This window comes from Lithobates pipiens, unplaced genomic scaffold (genome assembly GCF_037356315.1).
Source record: "Lithobates pipiens isolate NorthernLeopardFrog02 unplaced genomic scaffold, aLitPip1_a1.2 Scaffold_13, whole genome shotgun sequence".
Taxonomy (NCBI): domain Eukaryota; kingdom Metazoa; phylum Chordata; class Amphibia; order Anura; family Ranidae; genus Lithobates; species Lithobates pipiens.
This window is the reverse complement of record NW_027507718.1, coordinates 107,392,332-107,409,554: the sequence shown is the minus strand read 5'-3', so window position 1 is coordinate 107,409,554 and position 17,223 is coordinate 107,392,332. Positions and strand designations below refer to the sequence as shown.

At 45.3% G+C, this 17,223-nt stretch overlaps 1 protein-coding gene across 1 annotated transcript in view; it reads right to left on the bottom strand.

The window, feature by feature from the left end:
* The window catches only part of TRIM14 (tripartite motif containing 14), a 139,631-nt gene that overhangs the window by 71,005 nt on the left and 51,403 nt on the right, over window positions 1–17,223 (bottom strand). The gene's annotated exons all lie outside the window — the stretch shown is intronic.

Here is a 17,223-nt window from a genome sequence, read left to right as displayed (position 1 = left end):
AGAATACAACTCCCATCATCCACCCAGAATATTCCACAACTCACATTATTCTACAACTCCCATCATCCACCCACATTATTCCACAAATCCCAGGTTGGGGGGGGGGGGGGGGGTGTAATACAATAAAGCATATAAAATAATAGAAAAAGAGTGAAGATAAAAGTTGACGGCACACAGGAAAGGCCACTCTCACACCATAAAGGTCTCTACGGCCAGTGGGACTGTGGCAATCAATATAGAGATAATCAGCTGAACACAAATATGCAGCGGGTGGCACTACACAAAGGGGACCCAGAGGACAGTCCACCTCGCCCGGGGGAGAACAGTGGGCACTGGAGACCCCCCCCTCAGTGCATTCATGCCACCGGAGAAGATGCAGGGAGGAGGTGGGTGGAGCTAACCACTAAACGGGGAGGAGGAGGAGGAAGTTAAATCCTCCTCCGCTCTGAATGCTGGGGCCTCACTCACCTCCTTGTCGTGACATCATTAGTTGCTAGATGCCAGGTGGGCCGGTGATAGCAACCAGTTTGGCAGTGGTGGAACTTGTAATAAGGGTCTCTGGCCTGGGTGCACCCCGCTCACCTGCCCAGGATTGGCCCTGCAGCTGGGATATCGCGTGGCACTTGCGGGTGTCAAGGAGCCGCAGATGAAATGCGGGAGACTCCCGCACCTCGGGGAGACTTGGGATGTCTGGCTTGGTAAGTATAAAATTCCTGGGGGGGAGGTGGGCTATGTGACAAAACTGTAACTTTGCCCTAAATGGGCAAAGTATCAGTGTCCCTTTAAGGCTCCATTCACACCTCAGTATTTTGTAGCTTGGAGATCGAAGCTCCAAAATGCTGGAGGGGAAAAAAAAAATCAATGATTCTCTATGGTGTCGATTTACAAATGCCTGAAACTCAAAAAAGTTCTGGAGTTTTTTTTGCAGCTCAAATTGGGGCGTGTGAGGGTTAGGGTGTTTATCTATTATATTATTATTATGTTAGCACTAACACTACAGGAGCCGCTGGTGAATAAGAGATCCCCCACCCTGCACAGCCAGGCACACAGAATTTTCCTTGAGTCAAGAAACAGTCCTTGCAGCTTTGTTTTTGTGTTTTTATTAGGGGTATTAAACTTGAATGGGGATATGGATATTATGGGATGCCCACTTGACTTTAGCAGAACTCTTCAGGGACACCCTCTTCTGTACAGTCTATTTACACACTCATTAGCTCCTCCAGCACAACACTTGCTTGCAGCACAAAAAAACTCCCAAGACCAGCTGGCACACTGTTAATGCTCTTTACAGGCAGGGGCCATGGTTGTATAGCAAAGTCCTAGTGCCCAGCTGTCCTTCTGTGGCTACTGTTCCCAACACCACGTCTTCAGGCACTACCAGCCCACCTGGCTGCAGCTGCCCCAGTCCTCCCAGGCTGACTCTGCATCCGTCTCAGACTGCTCTCATCCAGTTCTCTCGGGCTGCCTCTCAGTCCTCCCCTACTGTAACCTGGCTGTCTACTGTAACCTCCTGCCCCAGCTGGGCTGGCCCTGGGTATATGAGGGGGCCTGCCCCCTGCCAGCCCATCTGTTGGGGATTGGTCAGGGCCCTCATGAATACTCCAAGAAGCTCCTCCTATACTCCCTCCCATTCTTCTGGAAGTTTCCAGCAAGTTCCATAAGCAGGGGGAGGTACCAGAGATCCTTGTATCGCTCATCTAACCCAGATTAAAACACAGGCTTGGCCGCCAGCAAAGCCAAAAAATTTTACTAGTATTGCACCCTCTAGTGTGCTAGAGTAGGTAATGTTAGGTTTTTGTTAAAGGGTTGTGGGTTAAGGTTAGAGATTCATTATTTATTTATTTATTTATTTATTTATTATTTCATCGTATTCATTTTTTGTATTTATTTTACATTCTCTGATTCATTTATTGTTATTATTAGTAGTAATAGTATTAACTTCCCTTAAAAAAAAAAATAATAATAATTATAATAATAATAAGACAATAAATAAAATATTTACCACCTAACCCAAACCCTAACCCCTAATCCTAACCCTAACCTAACCTTAACTCTAACCCAGGCATGTCCAAAGTCCGACCTGCGGGCCAATTGCGGCCCGCGGCCCGGTTTTGAACGGCCCGCCTGGTTATTTGGACATACATATCTTTTGTGGCCCCCGACGATCTCCCAGCGCCGGGGCCACAAAAGATATATATCAGCCATCACTAAATGGCTGGACCGAGCGCTGCCAGTGTAGCAAGCGACAGCAATCACTGGTTTGCTGGGACCGCGGGTTTCCCCAGCAACCAGTGACGCTGCGCGCAAGCGCCCGCCCCCTGCTCCTGGCCGCGTCTCTCGGAGCTGAAGAGACACGGGCAGTAGGGGTGTGACGTCACGTGCGTGCCCCGCCCCCCTGCTGCCCGCGGTTCCCGGATCTCATCGCAAGGCAGCTTCAGTTGTGCCCACACTCCTGCAGTTAAGGTATGTGGGCACATTAGTTATCTATTAGTGATCAGTGTTGTGCACACTGTTGGGCATATTTTAAGGGGCTTTTTTTTGTAAAGGGCACGCTGATGGGAAAATTTTATGTTAAAGGGCACTCTGATGGGCACATTTTATTTTAAGGGACACGCTGATGGATATATTTTTTATGTGCACACTGATGGGCATGTTTTGTTAAGGTGCCCCTTAACAAAATATGCCCATCGATGTGCACATTAAAAATATACCCATCAGCGTGTCCCTTAAAATAAAATGTGCCCATCAGAGTGCCCTTTAACATAAAATTTTCCCATCAACGTGCCCCTTAACATAAAATAAGGGTCACGCTGATGGGCACCTTTTATGTTAAGGGGTAATCCGATGGACAAATTTTATTTTACGGGGCACGCTGATGGGTATATTTTTAATGTGCACATCGATGGGCATATTTTGTTAAGGGGCACGCTGATGGGTACAACAAAATGTGCCCTACAAAATATGCCCATCGATGTGCACATTAAAAATATACTCATCAGCATGCCCCTTAAAATAAAAATTGTCCATCAGAATGCCTCCTAACATAATAGGTGCCCATCAGTGTGACCCTTATTTCATGTTAAGGGGCACGCTGATGGGCAGATTTTATTTTAAGAGCAACACTGATAGGTACATTTTATATTAAAAGGGGCACTTTGATGGGCAAATTTTAAGTTAAGGGGCATGTTTTGTTGTGTCCATCAGAGTGCCCCTTAATATAAAATGTGCCCATCAGCATGACACTTATTTTATGTTAAGGGAAATCCTGATGTGCACATTTTATGTTAAGGGGCACTGTGATGGGGACACCTGATGTAAAGGGGCACTGTGATGGGGACACCTGATGTAAAGGGGCACTGTGATGGGGACACCTGATGTAAAGGGGTACTGTGATGGGGACACCAGATGTAAAGGGGCACTGTGATGGGGACACCTGATTTAAAGGGGCACTGTGATGGGGACACCTGATGTAAAGGGGCACTGTGATGGGGACACCTGATGTAAAGGGGCACTGCGATGGGGACACCTGATGTAAAGGGGCACTGTGATGGGGACACCTGATGTAAAGGGGCACTGCGATGGGGACACCTGATGTAAAGGGGCACTGTGATGGGGACACCTGATGTAAAGGGGCACTGTGATGGGGACACCTGATGTAAAGGGGCACTGTGATGGGGACACCTGATGTAAAGGGGCACTGTGATGGGGACACCTGATGTAAAGGGGCACTGTGATGGGGACACCTGATGTAAAGGGGCACTGTGATGGGGACACCTGATGTAAAGGGGCATTGTGATGGGGACACCTGATGTAAAGGGGCACTGTGATGGGGACACCTGATTTAAAGAGGCACTGTGATGGGGACACCTGATGTAAAGGGGCACTGTGATGGGGACACCTGATTTAAAGGGGCACTGTGATGGGGACACCTGATTTAAAGAAGCACTGTGATGGGGACACCTGATGTAAAGGGGCACTGATGGGGACACCTGATGTAAAGGGGCACTGCGATGGGGACACCTGATGTAAAGGGGCACTGTGATGGGGACACCTGATTTAAAGAAGCACTGCGATGGGGACACCTGATTTAAAGGGGCACTGTGATGGGGACACCAGATTTAACTTGACAATAAATATTGTTGAAATGCTAAGGAAATTGTACATTTCTCATGTTTTTGATAGATATACAGTTACTACAATATTTCTGAGTCGTAGCACAGACTTGAGATTCGGACCTCGGCCCAAAGAAAATTTTGGCGACCGGACCTCCTTTAATTTTAATTCATTACCCCTGATATATATGCTTCGGAAGGTACAGGGAGGACAGGACCGAGCGCCGTACACAGGAGAATTTCCTGTTTACGGGCGGCCTCTGTAATAGGAAGTCCTTCTCCTGCACTGCCATTGGACGACTTTTCTGTCCATCAAAGGAGGCGGGACTTTCTATTAAAGAAGCCGCCATGTAAACAGGAGATTCTCCTTTGGCGCTCGTCAGTGCATTCCTGGCAATGGTGCTGCGTTCCTGGCAATGGTGCTGCGTTCCTGGCAATGGTGCTGCGTCCCTGGCAATGGTGCTGCGTCCCTGGCAATGGTGAGTCATTCCTGGCAATGGTGCTGCATTCCTGGCAATGGTGAGGCATTTGGAGAGGCATTCCTGGCAATGGTGAGGCATTTGGGGAGGCATTCCTGGCAATGGTGAGGCATTTGGGGAGGCATTCCTGGCAATGGTGCTGTGTCCCAGGCAATGGTGCTGTGTCCCTGGCAATGGTGCTGTGTCCGTGGCAATGGTGGGGGAATTCCTGGCAATGGTGGGGGAATTCCTGGCTATGGTGGGGGAATTCCTGGCTATGGTGCTGCGTTCCTGGCAATGGTGCTGCGTTCCTGGCAATGGTGAGTCATTCCTGGCAATGGTGCTGCGTTCCTGGCAATGGTGAGTCATTCCTGGCAATGGTGCTGCGTTCCTGGCAATGGTGCTGCGTTCCTGGCAATGGTGCTGCGTTCCTGGCAATGGTGAGTCATTCCTGGCAATGGTGCTGCATTCCTGGCAATGGTGCTGCATTCCTGGCAATGGTGAGGCATTTGGGGAGGCATTCCTGGCAATGGTGAGGCATTTGGGGAGGCATTCCTGGCAATGGTGAGGCATTTGGGGAGGCATTCCTGGCAATGGTGCTGCGTCCCAGGCAATGGTGCTGCGTCCCTGGCAATGGTGCTGCGTCCCTGGCAATGGTGAGTCATTCCTGGCAATGGTGAGGCATTTGGGGAGGCATTCCTGGCAATGGTGCTGCGTCCCTGGCAATGGTGAGTCATTCCTGGCATTGGTGCTGCATTCCTGGCAATGGTGAGGCATTTGGAGAGGCATTCCTGGCAATGGTGAGGCATTTGGGGAGGCATTCCTGGCAATGGTGAGGCATTTGGGGAGGCATTCCTGGCAATGGTGCTGTGTCCCAGGCAATGGTGCTGTGTCCCTGGCAATGGTGCTGTGTCCCTGGCAATGGTGCTGTGTCCCTGGCAATGGTGGGGGAATTCCTGGCAATGGTGGGGGAATTCCTGGCTATGGTGGGGGCATTCCTGGCTATGGTGGGGGCATTCCTGGCTATGGTGGGGGCATTCCTTGCTATGGGGGGGCATTCCTGGCTATGGGGGGGGCATTCCTGGCTATGGTGGGGGCATTCCTGGCTATGGTGGGGGCATTCCTGGCTGTGGTGGGTGTGTTCCTGGCAAAGGTGGGTCTCCAGATGTGCACTGATTAGGCTGCATTGGTGGGCACTGACCATTATTTTGCTTCACAGTTCTTTATTTAAACATTTTTTTTTCCTGAAACTTCCCTCTTAAAGTGAAGGTGTGTGTTATACGCCAATTAATACAGTATGTACAAATACGCCCAAGCTCATTTCTTCCCACACACAGCCACAAAGGCAAGAGAATTCTTGTTGGGCAGTGTATTAGAGCTCGAACGAACACACTTAGACCGAATTTTAACGATTCAAAGAATGTCAGGCAAAATGGTCGGCCCTCGCGCATGTTCAGTTCATCAAATCCGGCCCTCTTTGAAAAAAGTTTGGACACCCCTGCTCTAACCCTTTACTCTAACAAAAATAATAATAATAATAAATTCATAATAAAAAAGAAATAAAAGATGAAAAGCTTAAAAAGCTGAAAAACCTAGCAACAGAAGATAGTTTTCTCAATTTTCTTATTAAAAAAAGCGCCCAAGGCTCAAAAATGCAGTATAAAAATGTGCAAAAGAGCACATTAAAACTTACCAAAATCATGCATAAAAAACACACAAAAAAACATCAAGGATGCTTCGCTCAGGTGTAAATGCAGGCTAACTGCTATGCCGCGTACACACGACCGGACTTTCTGTCAGAAAAGGTCTGACGGAATCATTTTATCGGATATTCCGATCACGTGTGGGCTTCATCTGACTTTTTTTTCAAAAATTCTGACGGACCTAGAAATAAATCTTTCCGAAGGAATTCATTTCTATCGGGAAAAACGTTTGTCTATATGCCATTCCAACGGACCAAAAGCGACGCAAGGGCAGCTATTGGCTACTGGCTATTGAACTTCCTTTTCTAGTCCCATCGTACGTCATCGCGTTCTAAACTAACAGACTTTGGTGTGATTGTGTGTAGGCAGTCCGTTCAGCGGAACTCAGTCGGAAAGACCGTCAGAGTTTATTCTGATGGAAAGTCCGGACGTGTGTACGCGGCATTAGATGTATATGTACCACTTTTTCCAACAATCTTCTCTGTGAATTTTATTAGATAGCTGATGTAGTATCAAGCACAGAAACAGAAATGGGGAAATAATTAAGCTTCCTGCGCCATTATAATAGTGCAGGAAACTGTCCAGAATGGCATGTAGCACATTAAATGAACAAATAGTCCTGTTGCAGGTCTATCTGCGCCACCCTCACCAGTTTTTTAATTTCAGACTGAAATAAAAACTAGAGTAGATCTGCCCCTAAGTAGTACATGGACTGCTACAGATTACACCCCCAATGTCTCCCCTGTTATCCACTGCAGCTAATCAAGCACAGATTCTGCTTAATTAGCTGCTTCCCAAGCTACAGTAGCCAGGGAATTAAAACTTTAAACCCGGAAGTGATGAAATGCTTGGCCCTTCCCACTGAAAGTGATGAAGGATCTGTACAATCATGTGCATCGCTTTTACAAAACAGCTAACCGGCTGAAAAATAATTAAAGCTCATGGCTTCAACTGCAGGCATGAGCTTGTTTCAACCAGAACATTTTTAAACAGTGTAAGGACTTTTCTCTTGTTTCAATCATATTAATTATGTAATTATATAATTATGTAAGAACACCAAGTGTATAAGGTAAGGCTGATCTCCAGGCAGATCTAAATGATATTAATTAATAAAATTCTGTATTCATCAATATATCATTGCATTATTTTTTTTTCTTGCAAGCTGTGTAAGTACCTGAATTTAACTAGGCATCGGCCTTTTAAAAATGTCTCTATTATCCTCAGTTAAAGGGACGTGGCACTCTGTGGTGATACCTTCAAATTATTATTTTCAGCTTTTGCAAATAACAGTTGTACAGCAGAGCTCAGACAGGGAGAGGGACAAGCAGCACAAGGTTCCAATTAGATGTGTTGCAATGTTCATGTGCTAAAGAACATGCTGAAAGGAGGAAAGAGCAGAGTGACAGAGAGATGAGCCCATCAGTCTGCTCCTTCTACTTTCACTGTCCAGTCATAGGCAGTGACAAGATCTAGATGTATTACTGAACTGCAGAAGAGGAAAAACTAGTTTTTCTCCCTTGTATTATCATTTGACAGGTATATCAGCTCCATATATGTATTAAATCTGTTTATTTTGTTGTTTCGATTTGCGAGCTGCCTTTTCGGGCATCATTAACAATGCATTGGCGTCCGCAGCAGATCGCTAAGGCAATGCGTTTTGAGTGTGATACAGGAAATGCACACTGAATAACCTTTCTTGAATCGCTATATTAAACCCATGGGATGAAGGTGGGGAATGGCAGCTTGCTGCTACTAACTAAAACATACCTAATATACGTTTACAGCAAAAAAATAAAAATAAAATTAAACATTTTTCTTTGCGATAAATACATAGCACGCGATGTAGCAAGGTTTTGTGTGAATACAAAACAAACTACCATGCCTACATATGCCCTGCAGGTGAGCCGGAGCCAAGCAGAGAGGAGAGGACAGAGAGAGCATAGCTGGTAAGGTCTGATGTTATCAGTGAGAAGCAGAGGCTGCAAAAACATGGAACATACAAAAAAGGAAGAGTTTATCTGGTTGCCTGGTGTCTGAAACATGAGCTCTTGACAATTCCCTTTAAAGCGGAACTAAGCTCTTTCAGACAACATTAACTATTTTTAATCCTCATGCTGCTAGCATCAGTAAATATATAGGAAAGTATACTTATTTTAAACTTTTTTTTTCCATTTCTCCAGTTATTTCTTGATTTCTGGCCTGGGTTAAAATGATGTCATACCTCCCAGAAGTCTTCAGGAGGGGCTTTCGCAGCTAAGCACATCCTCCTGCATGCCTGATCTAAGGGTAGATGGATCCCAGGAAGTAAATGATACATGAATCATCTGCCCTTACTCAAGATGGCCACAGTCAGAAATGCTAGGTAGCCAAAAGAAGAAGTGAATGCTCTACTTTAAGCATCTCAAATGTAAAAAAATGGTCTTTCGAAAACAAAAAATAATACAAATAATATAAAAATAATATATAAACAAAAAAGAAGATTAAAACCTCAACATGTCACCCCCTGAAAGAAAAGCCCCATTTTTAAACTTTTGCTATGGATGGGGCCGCAGCTAAAAGTTACCTCCAAGGTACAAGCAGACAGCTTACACTGACAGTCTGCAGGAGTCCTGCATTGCACTCGCGATTGGCTGATTGCAATTGCAATGCTTTGCAGGCTCCTAGTAAAAAATAAATGCAAATTTTTTTTTTACAGGCAAAAAGCTGTGCATTATAATTTTTTTTTTTTTTTTTTTTTTTTACAAAAGTGTACTTATCCTTTAAGATTTACGATTTACTCGCTTTAAACGTTCTTTTTAATTTTTTCATACCTGAGCTAAGGGCAGTTTGTGAATTAAATCATGCTTTCAGTTTTCTGGTGCTCATATACAGGTAAGTTCCAATTTAAACAATGCTCATTAAGAGGAAACTAAAAGGACCCATTCAGATGGATTTGTTACGGTAATGCTTGGTGAGATACACCGTAATGCATGCATTTTGAATTGCATTCCAATGCATTGTTACAGTAGCATCTGCACTGCAGCTCCCCACAATGAACCCAGTAGTGTTCAAACTTATGGCTGAAAGCAAAAATACTAAATATATTAATATGCAACAATTAACATTTACCTGGATAAAAATATTCTTTCAGATATTTTTTGTTAAGAAAGAAAAAGAAAGAAAGAAAGAAAGAAAGAAAGAAAGAAGGAAGGAAACTGCTATACATTTCCTTCAATGCACCCTTCATCCAAAAAAATGTATTATTAATCTACAGCTACCATTGTTAAACTGCCTTATCCTATCTATCCCTTCTGCTTTAATAATTATACAGGATTTATATAGCTTCAACTCTTTGTATAGTGCTTTAAAAAAACTAAAAGATGTATGGGACTTTTTTTTGTTGAATCATACTTACCTAGGTGGATGCAGCATCAGTGCAATGCTGCATCTCTCCCCCACCGACTCTAACACTGAGAACCAAGTGATTAAACACAGCCGATCACTCGGTTCTCACAGCTCCCTGAGCAGAGAGCTGCTGTCTGTCTGCTTTGCCCCCCCCCTCACTCACTGGAACACTGGGCATCGTCTGGTGCCGGTCCAGGCATGTGGGCAGATCCCTACCATATGATCACGGTCTTTCTCGAGCCTGGACCAGGTCTGTGATGTCAGCTGGCAGAACGATCCATACTTCTGCACTTTGGCTGTACTTCTCCTTTAAGGCAGTGGCGTAGCGTGGGGGGTGCGAGGGGGGCCACCGCCCTGGGTGCAAAATTTAGAGGGCCGCTGTCACGAGTGTGAACCGTCTAGCATGGGGATAAAAGCCCCTTGTTAAACTTATGATGCTGGAGAATCCACGTTGTTCAGCGGCCGTTCTTGTGGTGCGGGTGGTCAGCTGGGGGATCCGTATCACAGTGGTGATCAGGGAGGGGTGGAGCCGAGGACAGATAGACTGGCTACCTGAGAGCCCGGGACTGGGGAGAGTAGTTCCACCATGGCCGCCTCCTCCTTGACCTAGCTCCCCTGACCCGACCCCCCCCCCCCACAAGAGATGAGAAGCAGTGGACGCAGCATCTCCCATGCCTCCAGGGCATGGATTGCTCAAACTTTCTCTCCGCACTAGCATGAGGCCCGGAGAACTGGCTGACTGAGGACCCAGAGGACTTGCGAGGAGGTGCACGTTGCCAGGGACATTGCCAGGCACTAGAAGGATCAAAGCACCCCCGGATCAAGGAGACAGACTGGCATGGAAGGTAGGGCTAGCAGTCTCTCATCTCCTCCTCAGGCCCCTCTCCCTCTTAGCCCTCCCCCCCTTTCCCTCAGCTCCACCGTCTCTGATCCCAATGTCTATCTCTGCCTCTCTCTCAGTAAATCCAAATCACCACTGCTGCAAAAACACACAATTGTGCAAATATATAAATAAACAAACTAATTTTATATAACAATCAATGAAAATTGTATCCATAGCCATAAAGTCCATTCATAGCCATGTTTTTTGGATGCTTTTTATTGATTATTATATGAAATTTGTTTGTTTATTCATATATTTGCACAATATTGTGTGTTCCTGAAACACTGTTGATTTGGATTCACTACCCAGTAAGGCTATCTTAGAATTATTGTATTTGATGAATTGTTATATGACATTTTCTGTGCTTTATTTGCACAATGAGGTTGAGGTTTCTTGCAGCACTTGTGATTAGGACTCACTACCCAGTAGGGTTTCTTTTTCATAATATTTCAGCTAATGGGAGCTACATACAGTATTTCATATTCCCACTATACTTGATGCAGCACCGTGCCATTGGAGTATTGACCGTTGGGGTATTGACCCCAACGGCACAGTGCTGCAACAAGTATTATAGTGTGAACATGACATATTTAGCTCCCATTAACTGAAATATTATAAAATCCCCCCCACCTAATGCCTATGATGGCTAACGTGTACAAAAGATGTAAACACCAATTTTCAGGCTGTCCAGTCATGTTATCCCCTGTGTGAGCCAGTGGTGTATGCAGGAGAGAGGAGGGAGCGACAACAACCGTTGGGACATAGGAACCTATGCATGATGTCACCACTCCAGGCTTTACCAGTCATTGTCAAGCACGCTGTCCTCTCCCCTACAGCCACCACTGTCTCACACAGGGGATCATGTGACCAGATTGGAGCTAGCTGAAAATAGGTAAGTCTGTGGGTCAAGGAAACGCAAATTACTTGCCTCACCCTGGGCGCTGACATACCACGCTATGCCACTGCTTTAAGGGAGACAGTTTATCTACACTACAGTGTAAGCTTGTGTAAGCTTACAATCTAAGATGACTGCAAGATTATTTTGGGCAAAGTTCTGCCTCACAGTGTTTCATATTATGTGTATATTATAGTATTGCCATCTCTTTTTGTCTACAGTCATAATTTAGAGGAACCTAGAGCACTACACAGCAATCTGCAAAGCAAATGTCAAATATCTTAACCTGGCCATACACTACTAGGATTTTCTTCTAAAAATAGTTATTTTCAAAAAGTTCATTTGATTTCCAAATGAGTAATGGAATCAAATTGATAATCGTCCTCAACCATTGTAATAAGGACATTCAAGGAGAAGGATTGATCAACCAGAGGCTATTTAAGGCCCCGGCTCTTGGCTCCTGGTGTTGACAAGCTTTTTGTGATTGGACAGGGTAGGGACAAGTACCTTGTCTGTTAGGGTCAATAGTAGAGTTAGGGAAAGGTTCCTGATGAGAATGGTAAGCGTAGGGTCACATCTCTTATGGACACCTCCCCAGTTGAGCACAAGATGGCCAGGCTGCATTCTGCTCCCCCATGCACATGCTGTAATTCTGGCTGGAACATGCTACTGGAACTGTGGGTGTACATAGCTGGGTAGCTTTTCCACCAGGTTTTTTATAAACTGTTGCTGCTTTTCTTCAATATAAGTTCTTATTGCACCAGCCTGCGTGAGTTACTGTCTCCACACCACACTGGACCCCATCTACATGCTGACAGTCACAGCTCTCTGCTCAGAGCAGAGGGGAGAACTGAGCGATCAGCCGTGTTTGAACACTCCGTTCTCACTGCAGAGCCGGTGGAGGACAGATGCAGCATTGGATTAATGCTGCATCCACCTAGTTGAGTATCATTTTTATTTATTTTTTAAATATAATTTATCTTTAAATTAGTTAATAAATAGCATTGCTTCCACCCAAGAGTGACTTGTATACTGCATGCAAGCTACAGCCTACTTTTGGTGACTGACAACTTTCACTCATATTTAGTACACTCCATAAAACCTGTGGTGGTCAACTTTCTTAACAGAGGGAGCCTCAAGTGTGACCCCTGACATTGCCACAGTAGTGCAGATAATATTTAGTGAATGTAATACTACAGAGAACTCTCAAAGACTGCAGACATCCAAAAGGAAATATTCAGACACTAAAAACATGCTATAGGAATTGAAAAGACTGGAGAAATTCTTCAAAAGACAGTCATAGACAAAAAACATGTTATATGAAACTTCTGGAAAGCACTGCTATTACAACCTCATTACAAATCAGTGCTTCCATGTTTGTGATTTCTACACCTTCCTTTAACCACTTCAATACAGTGCACTTACACCCCCTTCCTGACCAGACCAATTTTCAACTTTCCGTGCTCTCACAGTTTGAATGACAATTACTCAGTCACGCAACACTGTACCCATATGAAACTTGCATCCTTTTTTCCACACAAATAGAGATTTCTTTTGGTGATATTTAATCAGTAGTGTCTATTTTTTGTGCTATAAATAAAAAAAAACGTACATTTTGTGAAAAAAATGCCTTTTTCTTAGTTTCTATAATAAAATTTTGCTAATTAGTAATTTTTCTTCATAAAGTTTGGCCAACATTTATACTGCTACATATCTTTGGTAAAAATAACCGAGATTAGTGTATTTTATTTGGTCTTTGTGAAAGTTTTAGGCTCCATGCACACTGAAGCTCAAAAAAGCTTTTTCTGGACGCCAGATTCCTGGCAGAAAACGCTGGTTCAAAAACTTGCTTTTAACAGCGTTTTGTACTAGCGTTTATGAGCGTTTATGAGCGTTTATTAGCGTTAGCGTCTATGGGCGTTTTCAATAAAAATACACAGAGGACACTCCAAAAATCCCACAGTAAATTCCAAACTCCCACAATGCATTGAAAAAATAGAATGCCGAACACTAATTAACGCGCGTTTATGAGCGTTTATAAGCGTTTATCAGCGTTTATCAGCGTTTGTTGTTTTTTGGCGGTGAAAAACGGCACTTTGAACGCAAATTTCTGGCGTTCAGAAAAAAGCCCATAAACTCCACTGCTCATTAAAGCTGAAAAACGTCCATATGTGCATGGAAACATAGGCTAACATAGAATGGAGTTTATGGGCTTTTTAAAAAAAACACCCAAACTCCAATAAACTGCAGTTTATGAGCTCCAGTGTGCATGGAGCCATAGAGTCTACAAACTATGGTGCCAATCACTGAAAATTGATCACATCTGATCAGGCCTTCAGTACATCTGGTGTATCTCATTTCTTGAAATACTAACAAGTCAGAAAAGTACAAATACCCCCCAAATGACCCCTTTTTACAAAGTAGACATTCCAAGGTATTAAGTAAGTAGCTTGGTGAGTTTTTTAAGTTGTACTCATATGGATTGCGACAGGTACTCAGATGGATTGACAGGTACTCAGGTACTCAGATGAACTGTGACAGGTACTCCGGTACTCTGATGGACTGTGACAGGTACTCAGGTACTTGGGTACTCAGATGGACTGTGACAAGTACTCAGGTACTTTGGTATTCATATGGACTGTGACAGGCACTCGGGTACTCTGATGGACTGTGACAGGTACTCAGGTACTCGGGTACTCATATGGACTGTGAGAAGTACTCTGATGGACTGTGACAGGTACTCTGATGGACTGTGAGTGGCAGGTACTATGATGGGTGGTGACAGGTCCTCTTTATTGGGGGGGCAATCAATGTGATTGGTGTGTACTGTAAGCGGTAACGAGATGTTACCGCAATCTCCTTCTCACACAAGATCGGTGTGTGAGGAGGAGAACCCGGTAAGATCTCATTACCGCTGTTTGTTGACATTTAGTGATCGGCTGTGAAAGGATCAGAGCCGATCACGTAGGTAAACAGTCGGCCAATGGCTGTTTACCAGCGTTGGTGATGAGCAGTGTTCCCAGGAACACGCCGCCACCGACGTGCACGTGCAGCGCGCTCACGCACATGCGCCGTGCACAGTGGTGGTGGAACCATCTGTGATCGGCGTGACTTTCTCACGGCCGATCATGTGGTAAACAGCCATATCCAATGGCTGTTCACCCCCCTCGGTGGCGAGAGGTGTCTCTGTGACACGCGCCACCGAAGGAACAGGGATGCGCATGGAGGATTGCGCGCATTCCCTATTTAAATGGGAGGATGTCATATGATGCCATCCCGCCGTCATTTGACAGCCGGCGGTCGGCAAGCAGTTAACCACTTGCTTACTGGGCACTTAAACCCCCACTCCTGCCCAGAACAATTTTCAGCTTTCAGCGCTGTAACTCTGAATGACAATTGCGCGGTCATAAAACACTGTACTCAAATTAAATTTTTATCATTTTTTTTCACACAAATAGGGCTTTCTTTTGGTGGCATTTAATCACCACTGGGGTTTTTATTTTTTGCTAAACAAACAAAAAAAATGGAAAAAAAAACATGTTCTATAGTTTGTTATACAATTTTGCAAACAGGTAATTTTTCTCCTTCATTGATATGCGCTGATGAGGCAGCACTGATGGGCACCGATAGGCACAGATTAGGTGGAACTGATAGGCACATATTAGGCAGCACTGATGGGGACAGATAAGGCGGTACTGATGGGCACAGATAAGGCAGCACTGATGGCCACTGATAAGATGGCATAGATAAGGTGGCACTGCTAAGTGTTACTGATAGGTACCACTGATAGATGGCACTGATAGACACTGGTAAGTGACACTGATGGGCAGCACTATCGATGAGGCATTGATAGATGGCACTGTGGGCACTGATAGGTGACACTGTGGGCACTGATAGGTGGTACTGTGGGCGCTGGTAGACGGCAATGCTGTGCACTGGCAGGTGGTAGAAGTGGGCACAGATGAGCTGGCGGCTGCTCTCCTTGATCGGGACTGATGTCCCTCTGAAAGCCATGGGTGATCTGATTTTTTTTTCTCCTCAACATAGCTGATTACCGGCTCTTTTTACATCACATGATCAGCTGTCATTGGCGGACAACTGATCATGTGGTAAGGGGTCGGGATCTGTGATCCAGAGAGTCTCATAGGTACAGTAGGTCCGCGCTATAGCCGAATGATGGCTACATATATGTAGAGGTTAAAAATGGCATCTCACAATTGATATTTCTCTTAACAAGATGCATAAAAATCTGAGGGGAAAAAAAAACATAAAAAGTGAAATGGGATAGAAAAAGTAAGTTAGTATGATAGAAATAAACTATTTAATAACCAAAAGACAGTTTAAAAGTATTTTTATTGGCTGATTGTGTACATACTTAGAGATGGAAAACAGTGCACTACTGTCTCACAATAAGTGGCAAACACTACATTTGTGACATGCTGCATGTCACAAATCCTACATGTGCTGTACATGAACAATGCTGCCCATGATACATATTTGGTCTGCTCTTGAGTGCAGTAATCCAGTACAGAAGCACAGGAACTCACTGCAACTTGTAGATAAGAACAACTGATTTATCAGTACAAACATCAAAATGCCTGTGTATTTAGCTCTTACTGGTGATTGCACATGGCTTAACTTGTAGTTTTTAGGTCACAGTTCAGAAAGAGGGACACATTGGAAAGTGCCTAAATGCATTTGCAAAATGCTGCTTTATGTGCATTTTTAAAGTTGCTTTTTTCTTGCCAGGACCAAAGGCGTTCAAATGCCCATTGTGACTGAAGCCTTAAAGTGGACCTTGCACAACATGCAATGTCCACTGCATACATTTGCTCCCCTTTCACCTTGCTGAAATATTGGAAATAAAGTTGAAAATAAACACCTATAGGGCAGAAAAAACACCCACTTTCCCCCTGGCTTTCATGGTGAAGGTAGACATCCCAACCTGCAAAAACTCATTTCAGGGAGGTGACACTTCCCGCCGGCACCGACCCCGTCAACTGGCCACACATCAGGGCACGGGGCACACAGCGAGGTATGGGGCACAGATCAGGGCACATCATGGGGCACACAGCAGGGCATGAGGCACACAGCAGGGCACATCATGGGGCAGACATCAGGACATGGGGCACACAGCAGGGCACACGGACACTGGGCACACATCTGGACATGGACCACACAGCAAGGCATGGGGCACACAGTAGGGCACACATCATGGGGCACACAACAGGGCACAGATCAGGGCATGGGGCACACAGCGGGGCATGAGGCATACAAAAGGGCACACAGCAGGTACATCATGGGGCACACAGCAGGGCACACAACAGGGCACACAGCAGGCATGGGGCACACAGCAGGGCAGGGGGCACATCATGGGGCATACATCAGGACACAGGGCACAGCAAGACATGGGACACACAGCAGGGCATACAGTGGGGCATGGGCAGACAGCGCGACACTGGGCACACCGCAGGGCACACAGTGGGGCATGGAGCACACAGCAGGGGACTGGGTACACAGTGGGACACTGGGCACACAGCAGGGCATGAGGCATACAGGAGGGCACACAGCAGGGCACATCATGGGGCACACATGGGGATATGGGATACACAGCAGGGCACAGGGCACACAGCACACATCAGGACATGGGGCACACAGTAGGGCACACCATGGGGCACACAACAGGGCACACAGCAGGCATGGGGCACACATCAGGACATGGGGCATACAGCAGGGCAGGGGGCACACATCTGGGCACAAGGAAAATCATGGGGCATACATCAGGACA